Below are 15,397 nucleotides of genomic sequence, written 5' to 3' on the forward strand. Positions count from 1 at the left end.
GACGTAATAATGAGTTACCACAAATAACACATGCGAGAAGGGCTTATTAATGAGTTACCACAAGTACCACATGCGAAGAGGACGTATTCATGAGGTACCAGAAGTACCCCATGCAAGGAGTTTGCCTTAATGAGTTACCACAAGTACCACATGCGAGGAGGATGTATTAATGAGTTACCACAAGTACCACATGCGAGGAGGACATATTAATGAGTCACCAATAATACCACATGCGAGAAGGATGTATTAATGAGTTACCACAAATAACACATGTGAGACGGACATATTAATGAGTTACTGCAAGTACCAAATATGAGGACGTATTATTGAGTTACAACAATTACCACATGCAAGAAGGAAATAGTAATGAATTACCACAAGTACCACATGCGAGGAGGATGTATTAATGAGTTACCACAAGTACTAAATGCGAGAAAGATGTATTAATGAGTTACTACAAGTACCACATGCGAGGAGGACATATTTAATGAGTTACAACAGGTACCTGATTCATTGAGGACGTAATAATGAGCTACCACATGTGAGAAGGAATTATTAATGAGTTACCACAAGTACCACATGCGAGTATGACGTATTAATGAGGTACCACAAGTACCACATGCAAGGAGGATGTATTAATGAGTTGTCACAAGTACCACATGCGAGGAGGACGTATTAATGAGTTACCACAAGTACCACATGCGAGTATGACGTATTAATTAGGTACCACAAATACCACATTCAAGGAGGATGCATTAGTGAGCTACTACAAGTACCACATTTGAGGAGGACATATTAATGAGTTACCAAAGTACCACATGCAAGGAGGATGTATTAATGAGTTACCACAAGCAACATAGGCACGGATGACGTATCAAATGAGTTACCACAATTACCACATGCAAGGAGGACGCATTAAAAAGCTACTACAAGTACCACATTTGAGGAGGACGTATTAATGAGTTACCAAAGTATCACATGCGAGTAGGACGTATTAATGAGTTACCAAAGTACTACATGCAAGGAGGATGTATTTATGAGTTACCACAGATACCACATGCAAGGACGTATTAATGAGTTACCACAAGTACCACATGCGAGGAGGAGGAATTCATGAGTAACTACAAGTACAACATGTGAGGAGGAAGTATTAATGAGTTACTACAAGGACCACATGCAAGGTTGATGTATTAATGAGTTACCACAAGGACCTCATGCAAGTAGGTCTTATTAATGAGTTACCACAATTACCAAATGCAACAAGGACATAATAATGAGTTACCACAAGTACCACATGCGAGGAGTACATATTATTGAGTTGCCACAAGTAACACCTGCCAGGAGGACGTTTTAATAAGTTAACACAAGTACGACATAAGAGGAGGATGTATTAATGAGTTAACACAAGTACCACATGTGAGGATGTATTAATGAATTACCTCAAGTACCACATGTGCGGACGTATTAATGAGTTACCAAAGTACCAAATGTGAGCAGCACGTATTAAGAGTAACCACAGGTAAAAATGCAAGGAGGACGTATTAATGAGCTACCACAAGTACCACATGCGAGGAGGATGTAGTAATGAGTTATCAAAGTACCACATGCAAGAAGGATGTATTAATGAGTTACCACAAGTACCACATGCGAGGAGGATGTATTACTGAGTTACCACGAGTACTAAATGCGGGAAGGATGTATTAATGAGTTACTACAAGTACCACATGCGAGGATGTATTAATTTGTTACCACAAGTACCACATGTGATGAGGACATATTAATGACTTAACATAAGTACCAGATGCAAGGAGGATATAATTAATGAATTACCACAAGTACCACATGCAAGGAGGATGAATTAATGAGCTACCACATGTACCACATGCGAGGAGGAAGTAATAATGAGTTACCACAAGTACCACATGCAAGGAGGACGTAATAATCAGTTACCACAAGTACCATATGTGAGGATATATTAATGTGTTACCACATATAACACATGCAAGGAGGACATATTTAATGAGTTACCAAAAGTACCTGATTCATTGAGGACATAATAATGAGCTACCACAAGTACCACATGCAAGCAGGTATTTATGATTTACCACAAGGACCACATGTGAGAAGGAATTATTAATGAGTTACCACAAGTACCACTTGCGAGTATGACGTATTAATGAGGTACCACAAGTACCACATGCGAGGAGGATGTATTAATGAGTTACCACAAGCTCCACATGCGAGGAGGACATATTAATGAGTTACCAAGTCCCACATGCGAGGAGGACATATTAATGAGTTACCACAAGTACCACATGCGAGGAGGACGTATTAATGAGTTAACACAAGTACCACATTGAAGGAGGATGCATTATTGAGCTACAACAAGTATGACATTTGAGGAGGACGTATTAATGTGTTACCAAAGTATCACATGCGAGTAGGACGTATTAATGAGTTACCAAAGTACCACATGCAAGGAGGAGGTATTAATGAGTAACCACAAGCAACATAGGCACAGACGACGTATCTAATGAGTTACCACAATTACCACATGCAAGGAGGACGCATTAAGAAGCTACTACAAGTACCACATTTGAGGAGGACGTATTAATGAGTTACCAAAGTATCACATGCAAGGAGGATGTATTTATGAATTACCACAGATACCACATGCAAGGACGTATTAATGAGTTACCACAAGTACCACATGCGAGGAGGAGGAATTCATGAGTAACTACAAGTACAACATGTGAGCAGGAAGTATTAATGAGTTACCACAAGGACCACATGCAAGGTTGATGTATTAATGAGTTACCACAAGGACCTCATGCAAGTAGGACTTATTAATGAGTTACCACAATTACCAAATGCAACAAGGACATAATAATGAGTTACCACAAGTACCACATGCGAGGAGTACATATTATTGAGTTGCCACAAGTAACACCTGCCAGGAGGACGTTTTAATACGTTAACACAAGTACGACATAAGAGGAGGATATATTAATGAGTTAACACAAGTACCACATGTGCGGACGTACTAATGAGTTACCAAAGTACCAAATGCGAGTAGCACGTATTATTGAGTAACCACAGGTAAAACATGCAAGGAGGACGTATTAATGAGCTACCACAAGTACCACATGCAAGGAGGATGTATTAATGAGTTATCAAAGTACCACATGTGAGGAGGACATATTAATGAGTTACTACAAGTACAACATATGAGGAGGAGGTATTAATGAGTTACCACAAGTACCACATGCAAAGAGGAGGTAGTAATGAGTTACCACACGCACCACATGCAAGGAGGACATATTAATGACTTAACACAAGTACCAGATGCAAGGAGGACATATTTAATGAATTACCACAAGTACCACATGCAAGGAGGACATATTTAATGAATTACCACAAGTACCACATGCAAGGAGGATGTATTAATGAGCTACCACATGTACCACATGCGAGGAGGAAGTAATAATGAGTTACCACAAGTACCACATGCAAGGAAGACGTATTAATCAGTTACCACAAGTACCACATGCGAGGAGGATATATTAATGTGTTACCACATATAACACATGCAAGGAGGACATATTTAATGAGTTACCACAAGTACCAGATTCATTGAGGACGTAATATTGAGCTACCACAAGTACCACAAGCAAGCAGGTATTAATGATTTACCACAAGGACCACATGTGAGAAGGAATTATTAATAAGTTACCACAAGTACCACATGCGAGTTTGACGTATTAATGGGGTACCACAAGTACCACATGCGAGGAGGATGTATTAATGAGTTACCACAAGTACCACATGCAAGGAGGACATATTAATGAGTTACCAAGTCCCACATGCGAGGAGGACATATTAATGAGTTACCACAAGTACCAAATGCAAGGAGGACTTATTAATGAGTTAACACAAGTACCACATTCAAGGAGGATGCATTATTGAGCTACTACACGTACCACATTTGAGGAGGACGTATTAATGAGTTACCAAAATATCACATGCGAGTAGGACGTATTAATGAGTTACCAAAGTACCACATGCATGGAGGAGGTATTAATGAGTTACCACAAGCAACATAGGCACGGATGACGTATCAAATGAGTTACCACAATTACCACATGCAAGGAGGACGCATTAAAAAGCTACTACAAGTACCACATTTGAGGAGGACGTATTAATGAGTTACCAAAGTATCACATGCGAGTAGGACGTATTAATGAGTTACCAAAGTACCACATGCAAGGAGGATGTATTTATGAGTTACCACAGATACCACATGTGCAGACGTATTAATGAGTTACCAAAGTACCAAATGCGAGTAGCACGTATTAATGAGTAACCACAGGTAAAACATACAAGGATGACGTATTAATGAGCTACCACAAGTTCCACATGCGAGGAGGATGTATTAATGAGTTATCAAAGTACCACATGTCAGGAGGACATATTAATGAGTTACTACAAGTACAACTTATGAGGAGGATGTATTAATGAGTTACCATTAGTACCACATGCAAGGAGGAGGTATTAATGAGTTGCCACAAGTACCACATGCAAAGAGGAGGTAGTAATGAGTTACCACATGTACCACGTGCGAGGAGGATGTATTAATGAGTTACCACACGTACCAAATGCGAGGAGGATGTGTTAATGAGTTACCACAAGTACCACATGCGAGGAGGACATATTAATGAGTCGCCAAAAGTACCACATGCGAGGAGGATATATTAATGAGTTACCACAAATAACACATGCGAGGAGGCTGTATTAATGAGTTACCACAAGTACTACATGCGAGAATGATGTATTAATGAGTTACTACAAGTACCACATGCGAGGATGTATTAATGAGTTACCACAAGTACCACATGCGAGGAGGACATATTTAATGAGTTACCACAAGTACCAGATTCATTGAGCACGTAATAATGAGCTACCACAAGTACCACATGCAAGCACGTATTAATGATTTACCACAAGGACCATATGTGAGAAGGAATTATTAATGAGTTACCACAAGTACCACATGCAAGGAGCATGTATTAATGAGTTACCACAAGCTCCACATGCGAGGAGGACATATTAATGAGTTACCAAGTCCCACATGCAAGGAGGACATATTAATGAGTTACCACAAGTACCACATGCAAGGAGGACATATTAATGAGTTACCAAGTCCCACATGCAAGGAGGACATATTAATGAGTTACCACAAGTACCACATGCGAAGAGGACATATTAATGAGTTAACACAAGTACCACATTCAAGGAGTATGCATTATTGAGCTACTACAAGTACCACATTTGAGGAGAACGTATTAATGAGTTACCAAAGTATCACATGTGAGTAGGACGTATTAATGAGTTACCAAAGTACCACATGCAAGGAGCATGTATTAATGAGTTATTACAAGCTCCACATGCGAGGAGGACATATTAATGAGTTACCAAGTCCCACATGCAAGGAGGACATATTAATGAGTTACCACAAGTACCACATGCAAGGAGGACATATTAATGAGTTACCAAGTCCCACATGCAAGGAGGACATATTAATGAGTTACCAAGTCCCACATGCAAGGAGGACATATTAATGAGTTACCACAAGTACCACATGCGAAGAGGACATATTAATGAGTTAACACAAGTACCACATTCAAGGAGTATGCATTATTGAGCTACTACAAGTACCACATTTGAGGAGAACGTATTAATGAGTTACCAAAGTATCACATGCGAGTAGGACGTATTAATGAGTTACCAAAGTACCACATGCAAGGAGGAGGTATTAATGAGTTACCACAAGCCAAATAGGCACGGACGACATATCAAAAAAGTTACCACAATTACCACATGCAAGGAGGACGCATTAAAAAGCTACCACAAGTATTACATGCGTGGAGGATGTATTTATAAGTTACCACGGATAACACATGAAAGGACGTATTAATGAGTTACCACAAGTACCACATGCGAGGAGGAGGAATTCATGAGTAACTACAAGTACAACATGCAAGGGGGGAGTATTAATGAGTTACCACAAGGACCACATGCAAGGATGATGTATTAATGAGTTACCACTAGGACCTCATGAAAGTAGGACTTATTAATGAGTTACCACAATTACCAAATGCAACAAGGACATAATAATGAGTTCTCACAAGTACCACATGCGAGGAGTACATATTATAGAGTTTCCACAAGTAACACCTGCCAGGAGGACGTTTGAAGTACGACATAAGAGGAGGATGTATTAATGAGTTAACACAAGTACCACATGTGAGGATGTATTAATGAATTACCACAAGTACCACATGTGCGGACGTATTAAAGTACCAAATGCGAGTAGCACGTATTATTGGGTAAAAACAGGTAAAACATGCAAGGAGGACGTATTAATGAGCTTCCACAAGTACCACATGCGAGGAGGATGTATTAATGAGTTATCAAAGTACCACATGTGAGGAGGACATATTAATGAGTTACTACAAGTACAACATATGAGGAGGATGTATTAATGAGTTACCATAAGTACCACATGCAAGGAGGAAGTATTAATGAGTTACCACAAGTACCACATGCATAGAGGAGGTAGTAATGAGTTACCACATGTACCACATGCGAGGAGGACATATTAATGACTTAACACAAGTACCAGATGCAAGGAGGACATATTTAATGAATTACCACAAGTACCACATGCAAGGAGGATGTATTAATGAGCTACCACATGGACCACATGCGAGGAGGAAGTAATAATGAGTTACCACAAGCACCACATGCAAGGAGGACGTATTAATCAGTTACCACAAGTACCACATGCGAGGAGGATATATTAATGTGTTACCATATATAACACATGCAAGGAGGACATATTAATGAGTTACTACAGGTAAGACATGTGAGTAAGAAATATTAATGAGTTACCAAAAGTACCATGTGTGAGGACATATTAATGAGTTACCACAAGTACCACATGCAAGGAGGAGGTATTCATGACTTACCACAAGCACAACATGCGAGGAGGAAGTATTCTTGAGTTACCACAAATACCACATATGAGGAGGATGTATTAATGAGTTACCACAAGTACCACATGCGAGGAGGAGGTATTAATGAGTTACCACAAGTACCACAGGCAAAGAGGAGGTAGTACTGAGTCAACACACGTGCCACATGCGAGGAGGATGTATTAATGAGTTACCACAAGTACCACATGCGAGGACGTATTAATGAACTACCACAAGTACCACATGCCAGGACGTATTAATGAGTTACCACAAGTACCACATGTGACGAGGGCATATTAAAGAGTTACCACAAGTATCACATGCAAGGTGGATGTATTTATGAGTAACCACAGATACCACATGTGAGAATGTATTAATGAGTTACCACAAGTTCCACACGCGAGGAGGATGTATTAATCAGTTACCACAAGTACCACATGCGAGGAGGATATATTAATGTGTTACCATATATAACACATTGTGGTGACAGCTTCAAGAAACAGGCGCAGCCGTCACTTATAAGAACAGAAGTATTTATTCAGTTCAAGAATCACACCTGCGACCTCAGCCACAGCCTTTCCGTAGTGTTCTCGCAGTCAGAGTCCCCGGCGCTCGCCTTGGAACGCTGGTCGCGGTGACATTCCAAATGATGTCACCGCGAGCAGCACCATCGCACGCGGAGCAGCCGGGGGGGGCAAAAGAGGGAGATACCACACATCCCCCTCCCCTGCGGAAATAGAAAACATTAGATAAAACAAAGTGTAGAAACCAGAGGGAGATTAAGACCTAAACATCAGGTAGAATGGCAACAGTTACATCATCACATATTGATCAAAACGCTTGGGAGGTTTGGTCACTCTCCTGTCGGGCCTGTGGCCTGGATGAGAAACATCTGACGGTCTCCTGACAGTGAAACCACTAACCTTCCTAGGGCCACACTCCCCCCCCCTTGCACCTTCTGGGACCTCTGCAGGAGGGTGGTACTTTACAACTCTCCCTAGGTTCCATATTTTCCCTTCTTGGGTTTTGACTGCATTCTTGAAGAGCTTAGTGATTTTCGTGGGGCTGCTGTACTCTGACCAGCTTGCCTTCCCTGTGGGAGCTTTGATCTTGATATTGTCACCTACTTTGAACTCAACCTCCCGTGTGGACTTGCGTTGGTCGTAACCTTCCTTCCTCGCCTTCATGGCTTGTTCATGTTTCTTCAAGCTTTCCTTTTCTTTGGTTCGATCCGACCACCCCTTATGCCATTCCATCCACCCCGGGGCAAGCTTAGTGTTGGGTGTCCTTGCGCGGAGCAATTCGAACGGGGTGACGCCCGTCGTCTGATGCGGCGTGAATCTGTATGCTTCCAGACGCCTCCACAACTCTTCTTTCCAGCTTATTCCACTTGCTTTGGCCAGCTGGATGCTCTCCTTGATGGTTTTGTTAAAGCGTTCGACCATGCCGTTGGTTTCTGGGTGGTATAACGCGCATCGCTTGTGCCTGATGCCTCTTTCTTCCAGGAAGTCTTCCATCTCTTTTGAGCATAGCTGCACACCGTTGTCGGTGAGGATGTTGCTTGGGAGCCCCTCTCGGATGAATACCTCCTGTAGGAATCCGATGACAGTTTTGGTCGTGACTTCACTGACGAGTTTTATCTCTGGCCACCGGGAATACAGATCTACGAGCACAAGAATGTAAGGCGTTCGCAGCTCCCCGGTCATGGGGCCCACGATGTCCAAAGCCAGCTCGTCCCAAGGTCCTGACGGGGGCGGCCTACATACCATGGGTGGTGACTGTTGCTTCAAAACCTTGTCACTGTTACAGCACGGTATGCACTCTCTGATTCTCCTTTCGGTGACCACAAAACCTTGTCACTGTTACAGCACGGTATGCACTCTCTGATTCTCCTTTCGGTGACCAGGTCCATGTTCGGCCACCAGTAGCTTTCCCTGAGCCTTTGCTTGGTTTTAGTGATACCTAAGTGCCCTTCGTGAGCTATCTCGACCAGGTTGTCTCTCACCGTTGCTGGTGGTACGAGTCTTGTTCCCCTGAACAGGCATCCGTCAACAATGGTTAACTCGTCCTTAACAGCCTGGAAAGGCCGCAGGTCTTCATCACGTTTGTCCCCGTGCTTCCATCCATCTCTCACTCTTCTGCAAACTTCTTCCATGGTCTTGTCCTCTTCTTGTGCCTTTCTCCACGTTTCTTCACCCAACGCCTTCTGGATGGTGCAGACATTCTCACCCATGAATCCTTCTTCATCTTCATCTGTCCTGTCTCGCATTTCACTTGCTTCTACTCCGCTGACAAGCCTGGACAGGCAGTCAGCTGCAAGGTTTTGTGTTCCCGGGACATACTCGACATTGAATGTGTACTCCTGGAGACTGACCACCCAACGCCTTATCCTGCTGGAGATGGCATCTAAACCCTTCTTGCTGAACACTTCTACCAGCGGTTTGTGGTCGGTTCGGAGGGTGAACTGCGTACCCCACAGGAAGTCTCTGAATTTGCCTACTGCCCAGGACACCGCCAATGCCTCCTTTTCAATGACTGAGTAGTTGTTCTCAGATTTTTGGAGTGACCTTGAGGCGAAGGCCACGGTTTCTTCTCCTTCCACACCTTTCTGGGTAAGGACCGCTCCCAACCCCTTTGCACTAGCATCAGTGGTGAGGACGGTTGCCCGGCCGGGCATGTAAGACTTCAAACTAGGGGCTTCCGCAAGAGCTCTCCTTACATCCTCGAACTCGCTCTGGCATTCATGGCTCCATCTGAATTCGCTTTCTTTCTTCAGCAACAGCCTGATGGCATACGTCCTGCCTGCCAAGTTTCTGATGAACTTTCCATAAAACTCCAGCATCCCCATGAATGATTTGATCTCGTCTTTGTTCTTGGGGGGTGGCAGATTCACAATGGTGTCCTGGAGCTCGACCTTGGGACGTATGCCTTCTGCTGTAATCTTGTGTCCCAGGAAATCCAACTCGGCACAGCTAAAGACACATTTGTTCTTCTTCACGGTGAGACCCTGGGACAAAAACCTCCTCAGTACACATCTCAGTCTCTGATCATGCTCAACTTGGTTCTTTGCAAACACCAGCACGTCATCCTGGTAACACAAGACGCCAGGGATGCCTTTCAGGAGGTTGCCCATGATTCTTTGGAAAACGGCTGCCGCCGAGACTAGGCCAAAAGGCATCCTTTTGAACTTGTAAGCACCCATGGGCGTCACAAAAGCGGTGAGTTCTTGAGACTCCTCGTGAAGTTTTATCTGGAAATAGGCCGAGGTGAGATCGAGGGTGGAAAACACCTTTGCACCCTCTAACATGCTCATCATTTGGGTGATGTTCGGCAAGGGGTATCGGTCAACGACGACCTCTTTGTTGAGTGCCCTCAAATCAATGCAGAGCCGGACTGACCCGTCCTTTTTCTTCGCTGCCACAATGGGCGCCAACCATTCGGTCGCCTCCACTGGTTCGATGACTCCAGCCTCGCACAGTTTCTCCAGTTCCGTTCTGACCTCCTCCTGAATGGCTATGGGTAGTCTTCTGACTTTCGCCACAACGGGCTTGGCATCCTTCTTCAATTTGATTTTGTGACAGTAGTTTTTCAAACATCCAAGCCCTTCCCTAAACACTTCCTCAAATTCTCTTGTGATATCAGCTTCACCATCCTGTATCTCTTGTGTCAAAATCTGTGGATTGCTGTTGGGATTGAGGTACACTCCTAACCCCTTTTGAGCACGCCACCCCAGAATGTTGTCCCCCACAGTGGATACATATACTTTGGAGACAGTAGACCTGTTTCTGTACTCAATTTTACTCAGGAAGTACCCTTTCATGGAGATGGGGCGCCCCGCATACCCTCCTGGTCTCAGGTCTAACCTCCTCAAGATTATCTTGCCTTTGGATACACGTGAGAACTCTTTGGCATTAATGATGGTTATTCGAGAACAAGAGTCAAACAATGCATCTAGATCAACATTCCCAACTTTTATGGTGTCTTTAGGACTATCAACTTGTTCCTCATCAACCTGTGCTGTAACTTCCTTACCCAAAAGGTTTCTGGGACCTGGTATTTATTCAGTTCAAGAATCACACCTGCGACCTCAGCCACAGCCTTTCCGTAGTGTTCTCGCAGTCAGAGTCCCCGGCGCTCGCCTTGGAACGCTGGTCGCGGTGACATTCCAAATGATGTCACCGCGAGCAGCACCATCGCACGCGGAGCAGCCGGGGGGGGCAAAAGAGGGAGATACCACACACATGCAAGGAGGACATATTATTGAGTTACTACAGGTAACACATGTGAGTAGGAAATATTAATGAGTTACCAAAAGTACCATGTGTGAGGACATATTAATGAGTTACCACAAGTACCACATGCAAGGAGGAGGTATTCATGACTTACCACAAGCACAACATGCGAGGAGGAAGTATTCTTGAGTTACCACAAATACCACATATGAGGAGGATGTATTAATGAGTTACCACAAGTACCACATGCGAGGAGGAGGTAGTAATGAGTCACCACACGTGCCACATGCGAGGAGGATGTATTAATGAGTTACCACAAGTACCACATGCGAGGACGTATTAATGAGCTACCACAAGTACCACATGCCAGGACGTATTAATGAGTTACCACAAGTACCACATGCCAGGACGTATTAATGAGTTACCACAAGTACCACATGCAAAGAGGAGGTAGTAATGAGTCACCACACGTGCCACATGCGAGGAGGATGTATTAATGAGTTACCACAAGTACCACATGCGAGGACGTATTAATGAGCTACCACAAGTACCACATGCCAGGACGTATTAATGATTTACCACAAGTACCACATGCAAGGTGGATGTATTTATGAGTAAATACAGATACCACATGTGTGAATGTATTAATGAGTTACCACAAGTTCCACACGCGAGGAGGAGTAATTCATGAGTTACTACAAGTAAAACATGAGAGGAGGAAGTAATAATGAGTTACCACAACGACCACGTGAGAGGATGATGTATTAATTAGTTACCACAAGGACCACATGCGAGGAGAACGTATTTATAAATTACCACAAGTACCACGTGAGGAGGACGTATTAATCAGTTACCACAAGTACCACATGCGAGGAGGATGTATTAATGTGTTACCACTTATAACACACGCAAAAAGGGCATTGTGGCATCTTGATGCTACATCTTTTAGATTAGAATGTTATTACATCAGTGCCAGCAGCCTTCTTAGAATGTTATGATTAGAAAGAGTTTGGAGTTGAAGCTGACTGGCTGTATTGGGTTTTGTAACCTACTGGATGGGATCCTTTTATAGGAATACATCATACTTTTATCTACCTTCAAGGAGTGTTACTTCTTTACACTTGGCGACGAGGACGGGATAAAGTAGAAGAAAGGTTCTCAACATCTACAAAATAATTATTTTTGTTTAAAAAGAAGAAGGAGAAAACAAGTTTTTTTTTTAACAAGCTGCTACTTAACAAGACTTCCAACAAGACTTCTAACTTGCCGTTCTCTTTACTGGATTACAAGACTTCAAAACGCCTCAAGGTACTGTCTTAAACTGCAAAAGTTAGAAAAATTTCTTTTAAAATTAATTTTTTCTTCTCTTACAACTACAGTTTGCAGCTTTAATTAAATTAAGCGCTTTGTTTTTCATCTCATACCTTTTAAATAACTTCAGCGCTTGAGCAACAACTATCACTGTGACTAAGATTTAATTTTATCAAATATTAGCGCTGTGAATTTCATTTAGACCTCTTGTGCGCTTACATTGGTTCTGTCACAGATTAGACTGAATGTTGCTTGCAGTCTCACGATAAATTTTAACTTTGCCGTGTTACTTGCTTAAACAAAAGGGCAGTGCATCTTTCAAACGCACAAGCTATAACGCGCAAGCTGCAACGTTCAAGCGCGCGTTCTCCACCCTGCATGTATTACTCACCATCTCTGGAGCTTCACGAGCGTCCATTTCTTCATTCCTTCATGGAAGTTGGAGCTTCACCAGCGCGGAAGTTGACGGTGCGTCTACATCATCACGCTCAACGTGATGGCAGCCATATTTGTAAAGATTTGAAGATTAAAGCGTGCCGTTTCAGTGACACGCACACTTTTGTCAAAATCTTTGATTTGATACTATTTTGGTGTGCCGTTCCAGTGACACGCACTCTATTGTCAAGTTCCTCAATCCTGCATTAGAGCATTCCAATACTTCAGTGACACGCTCACTTTCTTCATAATTTCGCTGCGTGCTGGACTTCCTTGCGTGTTACTAATATTTCAGTGACACGCACACTGTCATCAGGTACTCTTCGCTATTCACATCTATTTAAATATATTTTTTAGCGAATTAGGTGACTTTTGACTTGAATACTTTTGAAATTCTCATTATTACAATTATATTGTTTATTTACAATATCAAAAATTTATACTGTTGACTACAAAATGGAAATTTATGTTTTTTAATATATAACTCAAAGTGCTTTGTCATTTAGTGAAGGTGATTTTAACAAGGAGGTTGTATATTTTGATATCACGTCACCCATGTTAAAAATTGATCTCAAAGATATTATTGTTTTCTTTAATATATTATTCAAGGCAAGTGTGTACTGAATAGTTTTGAACATATATCAATTATTTATTTCTTCTCTTATCAACATGCAAAATGTCACCTCCCCGCCATTTTTCCTATCTTCTCCTGGAGACCCTCCGATTAGATGGCAAAAATGGCGCAAGGTTTTTGAGCGATATGCAAGGGTTTGTGGTTCCAGTCTTAGTGCTGAGAGGAAAACAGCCCTATTATTACACTGTCTGGGTTCTGAAGGACAGGACGTATTTGACCATCTTCCAGGACTTGATGACAGCTCTCTCAATGAGTATGAAATTTGCATGGGCAAACTAGACAAACATTATTTGCCAAAAGTCAGTACCATCCTAGAAAGGTATCATTTTGGTCACAGGGCTCAACAAGAGGAAGAGAGTATTGAAAGTTATATTACAGCTCTCTGGAAACTTGCTTCGAGTTGTAAATTTGGAGCATTGGTTGATGAACGTATAAGAGATCAATTTATGTTGGGTTGTATTAGTGAAAAGGTTAGGGATCAGCTGTGGCAAAAGGATGAGCCGTGTTTAGATGATGTCATCACAATAGCGAAGAGAATTGAACATTCCATCAAATGTGTAGAAGTAATTAAGAAGAATGGCGAAACAAAAAGTAAAGATATGGTCCACACTGTAAAGTTAAATCACAAAGTCAATACTTCTCAGAAGGCAAATAGAGAAGAAAATGTGTCCAACGGTATGCCTCCTAGAAAATCTCAGAGTAAATTCAACTTTTCTCAAATTAAATGCTTTAGATGCGGCAAAATGGGACATTTCGCCAACGACAGACAGTGTCTAGGTTGGAAAATGACCTGTGGTAAGTGTAAAAAGAAGGGCCATGTATCTCATATGTGTAAAGGAAAAGATTATAAAGGTAAAGTGAATGAAATCTATTATGACCTTGATGAACTAACAGAAGATATTGAGGAAGTTGACTGTGGTCAGATTTTGGGCAAAGTTATAAGCAGTCAAGATAGCAAAAATTGTCCTTCTGATGACATCTATGTTGATGGACATCAAACCAAAGTCTTGTTTGATTCTGGAGCCAAAATAACTATAGTTGCAAGGGATTTTTATTTAAAGAATTTAAAAGACAAGACAAGTTTATCTCGCCCTGATATCAGACCTTTGGCATATGGTAATAAGCCCATCAAGCTACTTGGCTATTTTATGGGACTCATCAATTACAAAGAAAGGTTGACCACGACTAAAGTCTACGTGTCTCAAGAGGGTGACAGCATTATAAGTTGGTTTGCATAAAGAGATCTTGGAGTTATGTTAGACCCAAATTCGTCACCTCCAATTATTTTGAAAGAGCATTTTAGTCAAGATCTCAAAGCTGTTACAGTGGATGATCTGGAATTTAGTCGCGGTCTAGAGAAAAAATTCCCTAGTGTCTTTTCACAAAAATTAGGATGTCTAAGAAACTATATACATCATATTAAGTTGAGAGATAACGCTGTTCCTGTGTGTTGTAAGGTGCGAAATGTACCCATTGCTGTCAGAGACAAACAAAACATGTTCCTTGAAAAACTATTTGAGAGGGAGGCATTAGCAGTGTATTGGTCTGTCAAAAAATTAAAGAATTTATTGTGGGGAACTTCTTTTGAAATAAGGACGGACCATAAACCTTTATGTGAAATTCGAATGAAGAAAGGTATAGATGCTATATCTAGTAGAATCACTAAGTGGGTTGTTGGGTTACAAGATTATGATTTTGAAGTTAAGTATCTTCCTGGAGTAGAAAATAAGGTTGCTGACGCGTTGTCTCAC

This window comes from Lissotriton helveticus, chromosome 4_2 (assembly GCF_964261635.1).
Source record: "Lissotriton helveticus chromosome 4_2, aLisHel1.1, whole genome shotgun sequence".
In the NCBI taxonomy this organism is placed as follows: Eukaryota; Metazoa; Chordata; class Amphibia; order Caudata; family Salamandridae; genus Lissotriton; species Lissotriton helveticus.